This window comes from Patagioenas fasciata, unplaced genomic scaffold (genome assembly GCF_037038585.1).
Source record: "Patagioenas fasciata isolate bPatFas1 unplaced genomic scaffold, bPatFas1.hap1 Unplaced_6, whole genome shotgun sequence".
NCBI lineage: Eukaryota > Metazoa > Chordata > Aves > Columbiformes > Columbidae > Patagioenas > Patagioenas fasciata.
Window position 1 is genome coordinate 1768334 of NW_027288778.1, and position 19769 is coordinate 1788102.

General features: G+C 58.8%; 1 long non-coding RNA gene across 1 annotated transcript in view; it reads left to right on the forward strand.

The window, feature by feature from the left end:
- Positions 1-7839: 7839 nt before the first annotated feature.
- LOC139826901 (uncharacterized) overlaps positions 7840-19769 on the forward strand; it is a 37033-nt gene continuing 25103 nt past the window's right edge. Inside the window, exons 1-2 of the long non-coding RNA XR_011737012.1 lie at positions 7840-8004; positions 8825-8884. This is a non-coding gene — a long non-coding RNA (uncharacterized lncRNA). The remainder of the gene's footprint in view (positions 8005-8824; positions 8885-19769) is intronic.

A 19769-nucleotide genomic window follows, 5' to 3' on the forward strand; every position in this document is an offset into this window, starting at 1 on the left:
AGGGAGGTTTCTTGTTCTGTGCTTACTGCTCCTGGGGACCCTGCACAGGAGCGGTGTTGGGGTCTGCAGGGACGGGTGGGACCTGCTGTGATTCCTGGTGAACGTGAACTGAACTTGTCCTGATGTCCTCGAATGAAAACAGACTGACTGGAGATGGTTTACTGCCCTGTTTCAGTTCCAAACTACATGCTTGGCACTGGAGAACATGAGACTTTGTGCTGCGTTCCAGATGTCAGCTGAGAACATCACTGCCTTTGGTACCAGGGCAGGTGGTCTGTGATCAGGGGTGCGGACTTGCATGGCAGTGCTTTAATGAACATTTTATGGTCTTGCCACTTCAAAGCCCTTCATTTTCCTAGAAATTTGAAGATGGCATTTCTCATTCGGAGGTTCAGACTTCGGTTGGACTTGATGTTGAATGGTCCATACAATGGGGTGCATAAAAGAAGAATCTCGCTTCCTTGTTGTTTTCTAATGCTGTCTGAATTTGGTAAGCAAGAGGAAGAGTGGTTTGCAGTGTCTGCTTTTGAGAGGAACGTATTCCTGACTGTCTCCATCTCTGTATGGTGAAGCTTTCTGCCTGCACTATGATTTTGCTGGGCTGTGAGGCTGTGTTGGAGCAGCAGAGCTCAGAAGTGGTGGCTTTAAAGGCATTGAAGCTGTGGTCAAACTAGCAGGAAAAGCTGGTTTCTTCCCAGAGAGCTGCCTGACAAATATAGCTACAAGTAAAGACCCTTGAAGTTGGCTTTTTTTATTTAAATTTACTATTAATATGTAGCTTTTGGGATTGATTGATTGATTGATTTCTGGGAAGCAAGAAGTGAGAGCCTGTGCACTCCCACAGGCAGTGCTGCCTCCCAAAATAGGTGCCCCCTTCTCCACCTCGGTTCCTTCCATGCTGGTGTAGCACAAGGCCATGCAGCAGTGTGCAGATGTGGTGATTCCAATGTGACTGTGAGGTCAGAGCCCCTCGGTGACGTGCTGTGCTGTGTCTTGGCAGCAGCAGCATCATGGGGCGAGCGTGGGGGCCATGGTCCTCACCCTGTTCCTCCTCCTGGTGTCCCTGCCAGCCCGGGACGCCCAGGCTGCTCCAGCCGAGCGCAGGGAGCAGGTGGGCGAGCAGGGGCAGCACCCAGCCCCGAGCAGCTCAGCAGGGCAGCAGTGGGGCCAGGGCTGGGGCTGGGGCCGGGAGAGCAGCCGGGCTGGGCCGGGCAGGGCGAGCCAGGCAGCACCAGGGTGTGGGCAGGGGGCAGACACCCGCAGGGAGGGGAGAGGGGCTGCGGCTGCTTCAGGGGCAGGTTCTGGGCAAGCAGGGGCTGGGAGTGCTGGCACAGGGCAGAAACCAGCACTGAGTCCCTGTGGGGCCCTCCCTGCCCCCCAGCCTCGTGCCACACGGCCCCATCCCAGGGCGCGCTTTGAGCCTTTGGGCCCGTTTCAAATCAAAGCTGGGATTGCCTTGGCACTTTGGGCCACTTTAGAGCTAAACCTGGGCACATTTGTGCCCTTTGGGATCGTTTCTGCCTATATCTGGGAGTTCTTTGGTTTTCCAGTTTTGTTTATACCCAAATCTGGGGGTGTTTGGGCCATTTTTGGCCATTTTTTTACCCAAATCTGGGCATACTTCGACTCTTTGGTCCAGTTTCACCCTGAATCTGGGGATGTTATACCCCTTTTTGGCCAGTTTTGCTCAAATCTAGTGGTGCTTTGGTTTTTTCTGCCTCTCTTGACCCGATATACTCAGGTGCTTTTGCCCATTTTTTCCCCTGATATGGGCACTGTGATCCCAAATATGGGATGTTTTCATGTTTGCCGACAGCTTTGCACCCAAGTGTGGATGTTTTTGCCTCTTTGGGCCACTTTTTGCCCAAATACTCAGATTGTTTTGCCTGTATTGACCAATTTAGCCCCCAAATATTTGGAATATTTTGTCATTTTGCCAGTTTTTTCCCCAAATACGGCTATTTTTCTGCAAGATATGGGCACTGTTGTCCTAAATATGTTGTGTTGTGTTTTGTTTTTTCTCTCTTGTCTATGTCCTCTTTTACCTGGAATGCAGGAGTGTTGCTCGGTGAGCCTGGAAACCTCTCTGATCTGTGCTTGACTCCAGGACATGGCCTTGGCAGAGTTGATCGAGCTTCTCAGCTGGGTCCTGGTTAGGAGCCTTGGGCTGTCCCAGAGGTGAGTTGTCACTGTCTGTCTGCTTGAGCGAATAAACACTCGTGTTTTAATAGGTTATTCGTGTGTGATTGTACCCAAGATCCTCTCAGAGGCTTTCCAAAAGCTTTTTGTGCCTTGGTGGTATTACACAGACCAGTCATGAATGTTCAATTTGCCTGAAAACCTGCTAGGTCTCAGCAAAAAGGTCACCCGTGCTCTGTTTCTAGCTGTGGGAACACACACCTCTGTATGTGTCTCGTGTCATTATCTCACCCTCTCCCATCACAGCAGGTGACTGAGGAAGCAGGAGATCACAACGTGCCATGGAAGCTCCCCACCCGTGTTTGACTCCCTGTTTGGTTCCTGCAGTCCATGCTGATCAAGCCTCTTGGTGTAATCCTGTTCCTGAGCCTGAGGGGAATCGCAGGGGTAAGTGTTCAGTGTTCATTGGTTACTGGCCTTTTGCGTTTGTTAGTATTTGGTTTATTATTTGTGAACGTTTTCTTGCAATAGTTGAGCCTTGCAGTAGCCAGCAGGCTCTGATTTAGGAGAAACATGGATGATCATTTTTTGCCCTGGTGCTCCATGCTCCCACGTTAGTGTGGGTTTCCTTTTGTGTGTGTGAGAGGTCTCCTGCCTTGCTTTAGGATTACAGTAAGTGATTGGACTAATATTAGAAGTTTAGATGAAGGGATAGGTGTTAGGGGTAGGGTTAGGGTTATTATTAGGGTTTGATTAGGATTAGGTTTAGGGTTTATGGGTAGGGATGTGGTTAGTGATAAGGGTTAGTATTAGGGTTAATGTTAGGAGTAAGGATTAAGGTTAGGGGTTAGGGAATAGTGTTTGTGTAAGCAGTAAGACTTCAGGTTTAGGGGGAAAGGGTAGGAATATGGTTAAGGTTGGCATAGGGTTAGGAGTTTGGGTTAGGGTTAGGCTTAGGTTTTGGAGTTTGGGTTAGGGTTAGGCTTAGGAGTTTGGGTTAGGCTTAGTCTTAAGCTTAGGAGTTTGGCTTAGGCTTAGACTTAGGGTTAGGAGTTTGAGTTAGGATTTAGGGTTAGTCTTAAGGCTAGGAGTTTGGGTTAGGGTTGGGCTTAGGCGTCTGGCTTGGGCTTAGGCGTCTGGCTTGGGCTTAGGCGTCTGGGTTGGGCTTAGGTTTAGAGTTAGGAGTTTGGGTTAGGGTTAAGGGATTGGGATAAGGGTTAAGAGATTGGGTTAAGGTTAAGGGATTGGGTTAGGATTGGGTTTAGGGTTAGGAATTAGGCTTAGGTTTAGGATTAGGATTAGCGTTATGGTCTGGGGTTAGGAATCTTAACCCTCGACAGGGACAAAGGGGGTCCCCACGGTGTCACAATGGGACCTGGGGACAATGGGAGTCCCCAGCATGTCACAATGGGCCCTGGGGACAGAGAGGGGTGCCCTGAATGTCAGAATGGGCCCCAGTGACAAAGGGATCCCGCATGGTGCCAAAATGGGCCCTGGGGACAAAGTAAGGTCCTGGAATGTCACAATGGGACCCAGTAACAAAGGGGGTCCCCATGGTGCGAAAATGGGCCCTGGGGACAAAGGGGGTCCCTAGGATGTCACAATGGGCTCTGGGGACAATGGGGGGTACTGGGATGTCACAATGGGCCCTGGGGACAAGGGGGAGTCATGGGACGTCCAATGGGCCCTGGGGACAAAGGGGGTCCCCAGGATGTCACAATGGGCTCTGGGGACAATGGGGGGTGTCCAGGATGTCACAATGGGCCCTGAGGACAAGGCGGGGTCCCCATGGTGTCACAAAACAACGTCCTCAGGGATATGGGTCAGTGCCAGGGGTGGGTTATGCTTGGCCTCCATGACCTCGAGGGTCTTTTCCAACCAAAATGAGTTTTTAGGGTTTATCCCAAATGATGGGAACCCCCGCTTCCAGCTCTGCTCTTTACCAAACACCTTTTAGAGGATGAAGAGGAAGGAGACGCAACACCTCAGCATACGGAGGGTCTTCCCCAAAGGGGTGGTCTGGGGTATCCAAAACACAAGGGGTGGTCTGGGGTATCCAAAACACAAGGGGTGGTCTGGGGTATCCAAAACACAAGGGGTGGTGTGGACATCCGAAGCACAAGGGGTGGTCTGGGGTATCCAAAACACAAGGGGTGGTGTGGGCATCCGAAGCACAAGGGGTGGTCTGGGGTATCCAAAGCTCTCCTGGAGCGACTGCTGCTTCTTCTTGCTTTCCATCAGCTTCTTGATGTCTTCCCGCGTGGGGACACGCTCGTCATCTTCGTCATCTTCATCATCTTCGTCATCTTCGTCATCTTCGTCATCTTCGTCATCTTCGTCATCTTCGCCATCAGATTCCGAGGATTCTGGAGGAGTGAACAGAGAGAAATGGGCTGGGGAGGGTCCAGCACCGGCCCTGGCTCTTCCTGCCCAGCATCCCAGGCCCATCCCCAGCTGCTCCAGCTTCATCCAAAAGAGGTGGCGAGCTCCAAAAACTCAGTGGCTCCTCCAAGAGCGTCCAATGGGAAGAGGCCCCAGGCAGAGAAGTCGTGGGCTCAAAGGAAAGCACCACGTTGCGAGGATCTCCAGAGGATCCCTGGCTTGCTCCAGAAGATCCCCATCATCAACAAGGTAAGGTCGTCCATGTTGTTTTCAAAGGCGAGGATGAGCTCAAGGGCCCTCAGCATCGGGGCTCGCGTGCGGTTATGAGAGGGCAAGGAGGGAAGGAAGGAGGGAAGGAAGGAAGGAAGGAAGTAAGGAAGGAAGGAAGGAAGGAAGGAAGGAAGGAACCGGGGGTTCCCATCATTTGGGATAAACCCTAAAAACTCATTAATCACTTTGGTTGGAAAAAAGCACCCACCTCCATAGGACCCCATAGGGACCCATAGAGACCATAGAGGCCCATAGGGAGCCACAGAGCCCCATGGAACCCCATAGAGACCCATAGGGACTGTAGAGCCTGTAGAGACCCATAGGGACCCATAGAGACCCATAGAGCTCCATAGGACCCCATAGGGACCCATAGAGACCATAGAGGCCCATAGGGAGCCGCAGAGCCCCATGGAACCCCATAGGGACCCATAGAGACCCAAAGGGACCCATAGGGACCCATAGAGACCCATAGGGACCCATAGGGACCGTAGAGCCTGTAGAGACCCATAGGGACCCATAGAGCTCCATAGGACCCCATAGGGACCCATAGAGACCATAGAGGCCCATAGGGAGCCACAGAGCCCCATGGAACCCCATAGGGACCCATAGAGACCATAGAGACCCATAGGGACCGTAGAGCCTGTAGAGACCCATAGGGACCCATAGAGCTCCATAGGACCCCAGAGGGACCCATAGAGACCATAGAGGCCCATAGGGAGCCACAGAGCCCCATGGAACCCCATAGAGACCCATAGGGACCGTAGAGCCTGTAGAGACCCATAGGGACCCATAGAGCTCCATAGGACCCCAGAGGGACCCATAGAGACCATAGAGGCCCATAGGGAGCCGCAGAGCCCGATGGAACCCCATAGGGACCCATAGAGACCCATAGACACCCATAGGGACCCATAGAGACCATAGAGACCCATAGGGACCCATAGGGACCGTAGAGCCTGTAGAGACCCATAGGGACCCATAGAGACCATAGAGGCCCATAGGGAGCCACAGAGCCCCATGGAACCCCATAGAGACCCATAGGGACCGTAGAGCCTGTAGAGACCCATAGGGACCCATAGAGCTCCGTAGGACCCCATAGGGACCCATAGAGACCATAGAGGCCCATAGGGAGCCACAGAGCCCCATGGAACCCCATAGAGACCCATAGGGACCGTAGAGCCTGTAGAGACCCATAGGGACCCATAGAGCTCCGTAGGACCCCATAGGGACCCATAGAGACCATAGAGGCCCATAGGGAGCCACAGAGCCCCATGGAACCCCATAGAGACCCATAGGGACCCATAGAGACCCAAAGGGACCCATAGAGAGGGAGGGTTTTAGGACCCTGGGGGTTCCATAGAGACCCATAGAGCATCAAGGAGCCCCATAGGGACCCATAGAGCCTGTAGAGACCCATAGGGACCCATAGAGACCCAAGGAGCCCCATAGAGACCCTTTAAGACCCATAAGGACCCATAGGGACCCATAGAGCCCCATAGAGGCCCATAGGAAACCACAGAGCCCCATGGAACCCCATAGGGACCTAGAGAGCTCCATAGGGACCCATAGGGACCCATAGAGCTCCATAGGGACCCATAGAGCCCCATAGGGACCCATAGAGAGGGAGGGTTTTAGGACCCCGGGGGTTCCTGCTGGGCTCAACTATGGCAAGAAAACCTTAACGAATAATTAACCGAATATTAATGAATGCAAAAGGCCAGGAACCAATGAGGAGTGAGCACTGAGCCCTGGGACAGCGGGGACAGGGACAGCGGGAATGCGACCCTGGGACCCATTGACCCCATTGACCCCATTGACTGACCCCATTGACCCCCATTGATCCCCATTGACCGATTGACCCCCATTGACCATTGACCCCATTGACCCATTGATCCCCATTGCCCCCCATTGATCCCCATTGACCCATTGATCCCCATTGACCCCATTGACCCATTGACCCCATTGACTCCCATTGACCCATTGATCCCCATTGATCCCCATTGACCCCCATTGACCCCATTGACTCCCATTGACCCATTGACCCCACTGACCCCATTGACCCATTGATCCCCATTGACCCCCATTGAGTCATTGACTTCATTGACCCCCCATTGACCCCCCATTGACTCCCATTGCCCCCCATTGATCACCATTGATCCCCATTGCCCCCCATTGCCCCCATTGACCCATTGACTCCCATTGACCCCCATTGACCCCGTTGACCCATTGATCCCCATTGCCCCCCATTGACTCCCATTGACTCCCATTGCCCCCATTGACCCCATTGACCCATTGACCGCATTGACTCCCATTGCCCCCCATTGAACCCCATTGCCCCCCATTGTCCCATTGCCCCCCATTGCCCCCCACTGCCCCCATTGCCCCCCATTGCCCCCCATTGCCCCCATTGCCCCCATTGTACCCACTGCCCCCATTGTCCCCCATTGCCCCCCACTGACCCCATTGCCCCCCACTGACCCCATTGCCCCCCATTGACCCCATTGCCCCCCATTGCCCCCATTGTCCCATTTCAGGTAAAAGAGGACATAAACAAGAGAGAAAAAACAAAACACAACACATTTGGGTACTCCTGGGTCCTTTGGGGCACTCCTGGGTCCCTCCTGAACTCCTGGGTCCTTTGGGGCACTCCTGGGTCCCTCCTGAACTCCTGGGTCCTTTGGGGCACTCCTGGGTCCCTTGGGGTACTCCTGGGTCCCTCCTGAACTCCCCATAGACCCCCATAATTTCCCCCTTAGGGACCCAGGAGTGCCCCATAGTGACCCATAAGTGACTCATGGAGCCCCCTAAGTGCGTTCGGGTCCCCTCGGGTCTTTTCGGGTGAGTGCGGGCCCCACTCGGGTCCCTTCGGGTCCCTTCGGGTGTGTTCGGGTCCCACTCGGGTCCCTTCGGATGCGTTCGGGTCCCTTCGGGTGCGTTCGGGTCCCTTCGGGTGCCTTCGGGTCCCCTCGGGTGCGTTCGGGCCCCACTCGGGTCCCTTCGGGTGCGTTCGGGTCCCTTCGGGTGCGTTCGGGTCCCTTCGGGTCCCCTCGGGTCCCTTCGGCTCCCTTCGTGTATCTTCGGCTCCTCTCGGAGCCGCCTCCGCGCACGCCACGCACAGTGGGCGTGGCCACGCACCCCCCCCCGCTTCCCATTGGCCGCCGCCTGAGGAAGGGGGCGTGGCCTCGCTCGCAGCCACCGCCGCGGCGGGAAACGATCGTGAGGCGGGAAAAGGGGAAGAAAGGGGGCGGGGGGAGGAAGAGGAGGGGCCGGGGGGGGAGCGGAACACGGGTTTTGGGGTAAAAAGGGGGGGATTTGGGAGTTTGGCGCCTTTTGGGGCACTTTCGGGTGGGTTCGGGCCCCTTCGGGGAGACTTCGGGCCCCTTCGGGGAGACTTCGGGTCCCTTCGGGTGCGTTCGGCTCCCTTCGGGTGCGTTCGGCTCCACTCGGACCCCTTCGGGTGCGTTCGGGTCCCTTCGGGTGCGTTCGGGTCCCTTCGGGTGCGTTCGGGTCCCTTCGGGTGGGTTCGGGTCCCTTCGGGTTTGTTCGGCTCCACTCGGGCCCCTTCGGGTGGGTTCGGGTCCCTTCGGGCGCGTTCGGCTCCACTCGGACCCCTTCGGGAAGACTTCGGGTCCCTTCGGGTGCGTTCGGCCCCTTCGGGTGCGTTCGGGTGCGTTCGGCTCCACTCGGACCCCTTCGGGAAGACTTCGGGTCCCTTCGGGTGCGTTCGGCCCCGGCAGGGACTCGGGCGCCGCTCGGCTCCGCTCGGGCGCCGCTCGGCTCCGCTCGGGCGCCGTTCGGCTCCGCTCGGGCCCATTCGGCTCCGCTCGGCTCTTTCCGTCTCCGCTCGGCTCTTTCCGTCTCCGCTCGTTTTCCCGCGCTTTCCCTCAGAGCGCGAAGCGAAGCGCGGGGACCCCCGGGGCCGCTTTTTTCGCGCTTTTCCCGAGGTGACAACAGCGGGGGCTTTGGGGACACAGCTCGGGGAGCCTCAGCGGGAGGGTTTTGGGTTGAAAAAGCGCTATTTTGGGTCAATTTTGAGGTGGTTTGTGGCCCTCCCGGCGGGGCAAGATGGCGGCTGCGGACATCGAGGGGCTGCTGGGTGAGTAATGAGGGGGAATTAGGGGTGATTAGCGCGAATTAGGGGGTAATTAGGGGGCAGCGGGGATATGGGGGGGTGGGGGGGGTGTTAATTAGCGCTGCTGAGGGTGTTAATTGTTAATGAATGCAGAGGAGGAGCCGTTGCAGGAGCTGCACCCCGGGCTGGCCCCGCTGAGGGGGATTGGGGGGGTGGGAGCGGAGCTGGAGAGGGAGGTGAGACAGGTAAGGGGGCATTGGGGACAATGGGGACAGAGAGAGAGAGTGTGTGCGGATCAGCAGTGATCACCCCAAACCTGCCCCGCAGACACGGCACCCAAAATCCTGCACCCCAAAATACTCTTCCCAAACCTGCACCCCAGATCCTGACCCCAAGCCCTGCGCCAAAACCCTGCCCCTCAGTCCTGCATCCACAAATCTTCCACCCCCGATCCTGTCTTCCCAAACCCTGCACCCCAGATCCTGCACCCCCAAATTCGGCCCTACCAAACTCTGCACCCCTAAACCCTACAACTGAAACCTTGCACCCCCTAATCCTGCCCTCCCTACCTTCCTGAACCCCGAAACCTGCACCCCAAACCCTGCATTCCCAAATCTTTCCGTCCTATACCCTCCACCCCTAAACCTGCCCCCAAACCCTGCACCCCAAAGAATTCCCTCCCAAACCCTGCACCTCCAAATCCTGCACCTCAAAGGCCTGGCAACCCAAACCCTTCAACCCCATCCCTGCAACACCAAATCCTGTACCCCAAACCCAGCACCCCAGAATCCTGCACCCCAAATCCTGCCTGCCAAACCTTTCACTGCAAACCCCTGCACCCCAAGATTGTGCTGCCCTAAACACTGAACCCCCAAATCCTGAAGACCCGGATCCTTGCCTCCCAAGACTCTGCACCCCCAAATCCTGCACCCAAATCTCTCACCCCCACCACCCTGCACTCCCAACCCCTGTACCCCAAAACTCCACACCTCCAAATCCTGAACCCTGAAACCCCGCACCCCCAAATCCTGTGCCCCAGTCCTGTGCACCCCACACTCTGCAACCTTAAATTTCCCCCCAAGCCCCTGCACCCCAAACGCTGCACTCTTAGACCTGACTTCTAAACCCCAAGGGCCCATTGTGACATCCCAGAACCTCCTATTGTCCCCAGGGCCCATTGTGACATCCTGGGGACCCCCATTGTCCCCAGGGCCCATTGTGACATTCAGGGGACTCCTCTTTGTCCCCAGGGCCCATTGTGACATCCTGGGGACCGCCCCTTGTCACTGGGGCCCATTGTGACGTCCCAGGACCCCCCGTTGTCCCCAGGGTTCATTGTGACGTCTTAGGACCCCCCATTGTCCCCAGGGCCCATTTTGACATCCTGGGGACCCCTCCTTGTCCCCAGGGCCCATTGTGACATCCTGGGGACCCCCCCTTGTCACTGGGGCCCATTGTGACGTCCCAGGATCCCTCCTTGTCCCCAGGGCCCATTGTGACATTCAGGGGACTCCTCTTTGTCCCCAGGGCCCATTGTGACATTCCGGGGACGCCTCTTTGTCCCCAGGGCCCATTGTGACATCCTGGGGATCCCTCCTTGTCCCCAGGGCCCATTGTGACGTCCCAGGACCCCCCATTTTCCCCAGGACCCATTGTGACATTCAGGGGGCCCCTTTGTCACTGGGGCCCATTGTGACATCCCAGGACCCCACATTGTCCCCAGGACACATTGTGACATCGTGGGGACCCCACTTGTCCCCAGGACCCATTGTGACACTATGGGGTCCCCCCCTTGTTCCCAGGGCCCATTGTGACACCGTGGGTACCACCCTTGTCCGCAGGGCTCATTGAGACATCCCAGGACCCCCCTTTGTCCCCAGGGCCCATTGTGACATCGAAGGACCCCCCTGGTCCCCAGGGCCCATTATGACATCCTGGGGATGCCCCCTTATCACTGGGGCCCATTGTGACGTCCCAGGACCCCCCATTGTCCCCAGGGCCCATTGTGACATCCTGGGGATCCCTGTTTGGCCCCAGGGCCCATTGTGACATCCCAGGACCCCCCCTTGTCCCCAGGGCCCATTGCGACATTCAGGGGACGCCTCTTTGTACCCAGGGCACATTGTGACATCCTGGGGACCCGCCCTTGTCCCCAGGGCCCATTGTGACATCCTGGGGATCCCTCCTTGTCCCCAGGGCCCATTGTGACGTCCCAGGACCCCCCATTGTCTTCAGGACCCATTGTGACATTCAGGGCACCCCCTTTGTCACTGGGGCCCATTGTGACATCCCAGGACCCCACATTGTCCTCAGGGCCCATTGTGACATCCTGGGGACCCCACTTGTCCCCAGGACCCATTGTGACACTATGGGCACCCCGCCTTGTTCCCAGGGCCCATTGTGACACCGTGGGTACCACCCTTGTCCCCAGAGCCCATTGTGACATCCAGGGGACCCCCTTTGTCCCCAGGGCCCATTGTGACATCGCAGGACCCCCCCTGGTCCCCAGGGCCCACTGTGACATCCTGCGGACCCCTTTTGTCCCCACGGCCCATTGTGGCACCATGGGGACCCCCTTTGTCACTGGGGCCCATTGTGACATCCCAGGACCCCACTTTGTCCCCAGGGCTTATTGTGACACCATGGGGACCTCCCTTGTCCCCAGGGCCCACTGTGACATCCCGTGACCCCCCTTTGTCCCCAGTGCTATTCTGAAATCCTGCGGACCCCCTTTGTCCCCAGGGCCCATTGTGGCACCATGGGGAACCCCTTTGTCACTGGGGGCCATTGTGACATCCCAGGATTCCACTTTGTCCCCAGGGCTCGTTCTGACACCTTGGGGACTCCCATTGTCCCCAGGGCCCATTGTGACATCCTGGGGATCCCCCTTTGTCCCCAGGGTCCATTGTGACATCCTGGGCAACCCCATTGTCCCCAGGGCCCATTCTGACATCTGGGGGACCCCCTTGTCCCCAGGACCCATCGTGGCACCGTGGGGCCCTCCTTGTCACTTGGGCTCATTCTGACACCATGGGGACGCCCCCTTTGTCCCCAGTACCCATTGTGACATCCTGCTACCCCCCTTTGTCCCCAGGGCCCATTTTGACATTCAGGGGACCCACCATTGTCCCCAGGGCCCATTGTGACATCCTGGGCAACCCCAATGTCCCCAGGGCCCATTGTGACATCTGGGGGACCCCCTTGTCCCCAGGACCCATTGTGGCACCGTGGGTGCCCTCCTTGTCACTTGGGCCCATTGTGACACCATGGGGACTCCCCCTTTGTCCCCAGTGCCCATTGTGACATCCTGCGGACCCCCCCTTTGTCCCCAGGGCCCATTTTGACATTCAGGACACCCACCATTGTCCCCAGGGCCCATTGTGACCTTCAAGGGACCCCCATTGTTCCTAGGGCCCATTGTGACGTCCTGGGGACCCCCTCTGTTCCCAGGGCTCATTGTGACTTTCAGGGGACCCCTCTTTGTCCCCAGGGCCCATTGTGACACTTTAGAGACCCCTCTTTGTCCCCAGGGCCCATTGTGACATCCTGGGGACCCCCCCTTGTCCCCAGGGCCCATTGTGACATCCTCGGCACCCCCTTGTCCCCAGGGCCCATTGTGACATTCAGGGGACCCCTCTTTGTCCCCAGGGCCCATTGTGACATCCTGGGGACCCCCTCTTGTCCCCAGGGCCCATTGTAACGTCCCAGGACCCCCCATTGTCCCCAGGGCCCATTCTGACATCCTGGGGATCCCTCCTTGTCCCCAGGGCCCATTGTGACGTCCCAGGACCCCAGATTGTCCCCAGGGCCCATTGTGACATCCTGGGGACCCCCTTTGTCACTGGGGCCCATTGTGACGTCCCAGGACCCCACATTGTCCCCAGGGCCCATTGTGACATCCTGGGGACCCCCTTTGTCTCCAGGGCCCATTGTGACGTCCCAGCACCCCCCATTGTCCCCAGGGTCCATTGTTACATCCTGGGGACCCCCTTGTCCCCAGGACCCATCGTGACACCATGGGGACCCTCCTTGTCACTGGGGACCCATTCCGACACCCTGGGGAGCCCCCCTTGTCCTCAGGGCCCATTGTGACATCCTGGGCATCCCCCTTTTTCCCCCTGGACCATTGTAACACCGTGGGGACCCCCTTTGTCCCCAGGGCCCACTGTGACACTGTGGGACCCCCCCTTTGTCCCCAGGGCCTATTATTCCGTCCCGGGACCCCCATTGTCCCCAGGGCCCATTGTGACACTTGGGGACCCCCCTTGTCACTGGGGACCCATTGTGACACCATGGGGACCACCCCTTGTCCTCAGGGCCTATTGTGAACATCCTGGGGAACCTCCATTGTCCCCAGAGCCCACTGTGAGTCCTGGGGACCCCCTTGTCCCCAGGTCCCATTGTGACATCCTGGGGAGCCTCTTTGTCCCCAGGGCCCATTGTGACGTCCCAGGACCCCCCATTGTCCCCAGGGCCCATTGTGGCATCCTGGGGACCTCCTTGTCCCCAGGACCCATCGTGGCACCGTGGGGACCTCCCTTGTCACTGGGGACCCTTTGTGACACCATGGGGACCTCCCATTGTCCTCAGGGCCCATTGAGACATCCTGGGGACCCCCTTTGTCACTGGGGACCCATTGTGACATCCCAGGAACCCCATTGTGCCAAGAGCAGATTGTAACATCCTGGGGACTCCCCTTTTTCTCCAGGACGCATTGTGACACCGTGGGGACCTCATTAGTCCCCAGGGCCCATTGTGACATTGTAGGGACCTCCCTTTGTCCCCAGGGCTCATTGTGGCACCATGGGGACCCCCCCGTGTCACTGGGGACCCATTGTGACACCATGGGGACCCCCCCATGTCCTCAGGGTCCATTGTGACATCCTGGGCACCCCCCATTGTCCCCAGGACCCATTGTGACATCCTGGCCACCCCCTTGCTCCCAGGGCCCATTTTAGCACCATGGGGACCGCCTTTGACCCCAGGGCCCCTTGTGGCACCATGGCAACCCCTTTTGTTCCCAGGGCACATTGTGACATTCAGGGGACCCCATTGTCCCCAGGGCCTATTGTGACATCCTCGGCACGCCCTTGTCCCCAGGGCCCATTGTGACATTCAGGGGACCCCCCCTTGTCACTGGGGCCCATTGTGACGTCCCAGGACCCCCCATTGTCCCCAGGGCCCATTGTGACATCCTGGGGATCCCCCTTTGTCCCCAGGGCCCATTCTGATACCGTGGGGACCCCCTTTGTCCCCAGGGCATATTGTGACATCCTGGGGACGCCCTTTGTCCCCAGGACCCATTTTGACACCGTCGACACCCCCGTTTGTCCCCAGGGCCCATTGTGACATCCTGGGGACACTCCTTGTCCCCAGAGCCCATTGTGACATCCAGGGGACCCCCTTTCTCCCCAGGGCCCATTGTGACATTGCAGTACCCCCCCTGGTCCCCACGGCCCATTGTGGCACCATGGGGACCCCCTTTTGTCACTGGGGCCCATTGTGACATCCCAACACCCCACTTTGTCCCCAGGGCTTATTGTGACACCATGGGGATCTCCCTTGTCCCCAGGGCCCACTGTGACATCCCATGACCCCCATTTGTCCCCAGTGCTATTGTCAAATCCTGGGGACCCCCTTTGTCCCCAGGGACCATTGTGGCACCATGGGGAACCCCTTTGTCACTGGGGCCCATTGTGACATCCCAGGACCCCACATTGTCCCCAGGACCCATTGTGACATCCTGGGGACCCCACTTGTCCCCAGGACCCATTGTGACACTATGGGGACCCCACCTTGTTCCCAGGGCCCATTGTGAAACCATCGACACCCCCCTTGTCCGCAGGGGTCATTGTGAAATCCTGGGGACCCTCCTTGTCCCCAGGGCCCATTGTGACATCGCAGGACCCCCCTGGTCCCCAGGGCCCATTGTGACATCCTGGGGATCCCCCTTTGTCCCCAGGGTCCATTGTGACATCCTGGGCAACCCCATTGTCCCCAGGGCCCATTGTGACATCTGGGGGACCCCCTTGTCCCCAGGACCCATCGTGGCACCGTGGGGACCCTCCTTGTCACTTGGGCCCATTGTGACACCATGGGGACCTCCCCTTTGTCCCCAGTGCCCATTGTGACATCCTGCGGACCCCCCTTTGTCCCCAGGGCCCATTTTGACATTCAGGGGACCCGCATTGTTCCCAGGGCCCATTGTGACGTCCTGGGGAGCCCCCTCTGCTCCCAAGGCTCATTGCGACTTTCAGGGGATCCCCCCATGTACCCAGGGCTGATTGTGACGTTGTAGGGCCCCTCTTTGTCCCCAGGGCCCATTGTGACATCCTGGGGAACCCCCTTGTTCCCCGGGCCCATTGTGATGTCCCGGGACCCCCCATTGTCCCCAGGGCCCATTGTGACATCCTGGGGATCCCTCCTTGTCCCCAGGGCCCATTGTGACGTCCCAGGACCCCCCATTGTCCCCAGGGCCTATTGTGACATCCTCTGCACCCCCTTGTCCCCAGGGCCCATTGTGACATTCAGGGGACACCTCTTTGTCCCCAGGGCCCATTGTGACATCCTGGGGACCCCCTCTTGTCCCCAGGGCCCATTGTGATGTCCCAGGACCCCCCATTGTCCCCAGGGCCCATTGTGACATCCTGGGGATCCCTCCTTGTCCCCAGGGCCCATTGTGACGTCCCAAGACCCCCCCCATTGTCCCCAGGGCCCATTGTGACATTCAGGGCACCCCCTTTGTCACTGGGGCCCATTGTGACATCCCAGGACCCCACATTGTCCCCAGGGCCCATTGTGACATCCTGGGGACCCCTCTTTGTCCTAAGGACTCATTGTGACGTCCCAGGACCCTGCATTGTCCCCAGAGCCCATTGTGACATCCTGGAGACACCCTTTGTCCCCAGGACCCATTGTGACGTCGCAGGACCCCCCATTGTCCCCAGGGTTCATTCTTACATCCTGGGGACCCCCTTGTCCCCAGGACCCATCGTGACACCATGGAGACCCCTCCTTGCCTCAGGGCCCATTGTGACATCCTGGGCATCCCCCTTTGTCACCCGGGACCATTGTAACACCGTGGGGACCCCCTTTGTCCCTAGGGCCTATTGTTACCTCCCAGGACCCCCCGTTGTTCCAAGGGCCCATTGTGACACCTTGGGGACCCCCTTGTCACTGGGGACCCGTTGTGACACCATGGGGACCACCCCTTGTCCTCAGGGCCTATTGTGAACATCCTGGGGAACCTCCATTGTCCCCAGAGCCCATTGTGAGTTCCTGGAGACCCCCTTGTCCCCAGGTCCCATTGTGACATCCTGGGGAGTCTCTTTGTCCCCAGGGCCCATTGTGACATCCTGGGGACCCCCTTTGTCCCCAGGGCCCATGGTGACATCCTGGGGACCTCCTTGTCCGCAGGACCCATCCTGGCACCGTGGGGACCTCCCTTGTCACTGGGGACCCTTTGTGACACCATGGGGACCTCCCATTGTCCTCAGGGCCCATTGAGACATCCTGGGGACCCCCTTTGTCACTGGGGACCCGTTGTGACATCCCAGGAACCCCATTGTCCCAAGGGCCCATTGTGACATCCTAGGGACCTCCCTTTGTCCCCAGGGCTCATTGTGGCACCATGGGGACCGCCTTTGCACTGTGTCACATTGTGATATCCAAGAACCCCACTTTGTCCCCAAGGCCCATTTTGACATCCTGGGGACCCCCTTTCTCCCCAGGGCCCATTGTGACATTCAGGGGACACCCCCCTTGTCCCCAGGGCCCATTGTGACTTCCCAGGACCCCCCATTGTCCCTAGAGCCCACTGTGACATTCAGGGGACCCCCTTTGTCACTGGGGCCCATTGTGACATCCCAGGACCCCACATTGTCGCCAGGGCCCATTGTGACATTCAGGGGACACCCCCCTTGTCCCCAGGGCCCATTGTGACGTTCCAGGATCCCCTATTGTCCCCAGGGCCCATTGTGACATTCAGGGGTCCCCCCCTTGTCCCCAGGACCCATTGTGATGTCCCAGGACCCCTCATTGTCCCCACGGCCCATTGTGACATCCTGGGGACCCCCCTTTGTCACTGGGGCTCATTGAGACATCGTGGGGACCAACTTTGTCCCCAGGGCCCATTGTGACGTCCCAGGACCTCCCGTTGTCCCCAGTGTCCATTGTGACATCCGAGGAGCCCACTTTGTCCCCAGGACCCATTTTGATATTGAGGGGAACCACGTTTGTCCCCAGGGCCCATTGTGACACCATGGGGACCCCCCCTTGTCACTGGGGCCCATTGTGACACCATGGAGACCCCTGCTTGTCCTCAGGGTCCATTGTGACATCTTGGGCACCTCCCATTGTCCCCAGGACCCATTGTGACATCCTGGGGACCCCCTTGCTCCCAGGACCCATGGTGGCACCATGTGGACATCCCCTTTGTCCCCAGGGCCCATTGTGACATTCCAGGACCCCCCATTGTCCCCAGGGCCCATTGTGACATCCACTGCACCCCGTTGTCGCCAGGGCCCATTGTGACATTCAGGGGACCCCCCCTTGTCACTGGGGCCCATTGTGACACCATGGAGACCCCTGCTTGTCCTCAGGGTCCATTGTGACATCTTGGGCACCTCCCATTGTCCCCAGGACCCATTGTGACATCCTGGGGACCCCCTTGCTCCCAGGACCCATGGTGGCACCATGTGGACATCCCCTTTGTCCCCAGGGCCCATTGTGACATTCCAGGACCCCCCATTGTCCCCAGGGCCCATTGTGACATCCACTGCACCCCGTTGTCGCCAGGGCCCATTGTGACATTCAGGGGACCCCTCTTTGTCCCCAGGGCCCATTGTGACATCCTGGGGACCCCCCCTTGTCACTGGGGCACATTGTGACGTCTTAGGACCCCCCATTGTCCCCAGGGCCCATTGTGACATCCACTGCACCCCGTTGTCGCCAGGGCCCATTGTGACATTCAGGGGACCCCCCATTGTCCCCAGGGCCCATTGTGACATCCTGGGGATCCCTCCTTGTCCTCAGGGCCCATTGTGACGTCTTAGGACCCCCCATTGTCCCAAGGGCCCATTGTGACATTCAGGGGACGCCTCTTTGAAACCCAGGGCACATTGTGACATCCTGGGGACCCCCCCTTGTCCCCACAGCCCATTGTGACGTCCCAGGACCCCCCATTGTTCCCAGGGCCCATTGTGACATCCTGGGGATCCCTCCTTGTCCCCAGGGCCCATTGTGACACTATGGGGACACCCCCTTGTTCCCAGGGCCCATTGTGACATCCTGGGTACCACCCTTGTCCGCAGGGCTCATTGTGACGTCCCAGGACCCCCCATTGTCCCCAGGGCCCATTGTGACATCCTGGGGATCCCTCCTTGTCCCCAGGGCCCATTGTGACACTATGGGGACACCCCCTTGTTCCCAGGGCCCATTGTGACATCCTGGGTACCACCCTTGTCCGCAGGGCCCATTGTGACGTCCCAGGACCCCCCATTGTCCCCAGGGCCCATTGTGACACCCTCGGCACCCCCTTGTCCCCAGGGCCCATTGTGACATTCCGGGGACCCCTGTTTGTTCCCAGGGCCCATTGTGACATCCTGGGGACCCCCTCTTGTCACTGGGGCCCATTGTGACGTCCCAGGACCCCCCATTGTCCCCAGGGCCCATTGTGACATTCAGGGGACCCCTCTTTGTCTCCAGGGCCCATTGTGAAGTCTAAGGACCCCCCATTGTCCCCAGGGCCCATTGTGACATCCTGGGGATCCCTCCTTGTCCCCACGGCCCATTGTGACATCCTGGGGACCCTCCTTGTCCCCAGAGCCCATTGTGACATCCAAGGGACCCCCTTTGTCTCCAGGGCCTATTGTGGCACCATGGGGACCCCCTTTGACACTGGGGCCCATTGTGACACCGACGACACCCCCCTTTGTCCCCAGAGCCCATTGTGACATCCAGGGGACCCCCTCTTGTCCCCAGGGCCCATTGTGACGTCCCAGGACCCTCCATTGTCCCCAGGGCCCATTGTGACATCCTGGGGATTCCTCCTTGTCCTCAGGGCCCATTGTGACGTCCCAGGACCGCCCATTGTCCCCAGGGCCCATTGTGACATCCTGGGGATCCCTCCTTGTCCCCAGGGCCCATTGTGACGTCCCAGGACCCCCCATTGTCCCCAGGACCCATTGTGACATTCAGGGGACCCCCTTTGTCCCTGGGGCCCATTGTGACATCCCAGGACCCCACATTGTCCCCAGGGCCCATTGTGACATCCTGGGGACCCCACTTGTCCCCAGGACCCATTGTGACACTATGGGGACCCCCCCTTCTCCCCAGGGCCCATTGTGACGTCCTGGGGATCCCTCCTTGTCCGCAGGGCCCATTGTGACGTCCCAGGACCCCCGATTGTCCCCAGGGCACATTGTGACATCCTCGGCACCCCCTTGTCCCCAGGGCCCATTGTGACATTCAGGGGACCCCTGTTTGTCCCCAGGGCCCATTGTGACATCCTGGGGACCCCCTCTTGTCACTGGGGCCCATTGTGACGTCCCAGGACCCCCCATTTTCCCCAGGGCCCATTGTGACATTCAGGGGACCCCTCTTTGTCCCCAGGGGCCATTGTGACGTCTAACGACCCCCCATTGTTCCCAGGGCCCATTGTGACATCCTGGGGATCCCTCCTTGTCCTCAGGGCCCATTGTGACATCCCAGGACCGCCCATTGTCCCCAGGGCCCATTGTGACATCCTGGGGATCCCTCCTTGTCCCCAGGACCCATTGTGACATTCAGGGGACCCCCCTTGTCCCCAGGGCCCATTGTGACATTCAGGGGACCCCTCTTTGTCCCCAGGGCCCATTGTGACATCCTGGGGATCCCTCGTTGTCCCCAGGGCCCATTGTGACGTCCCAGC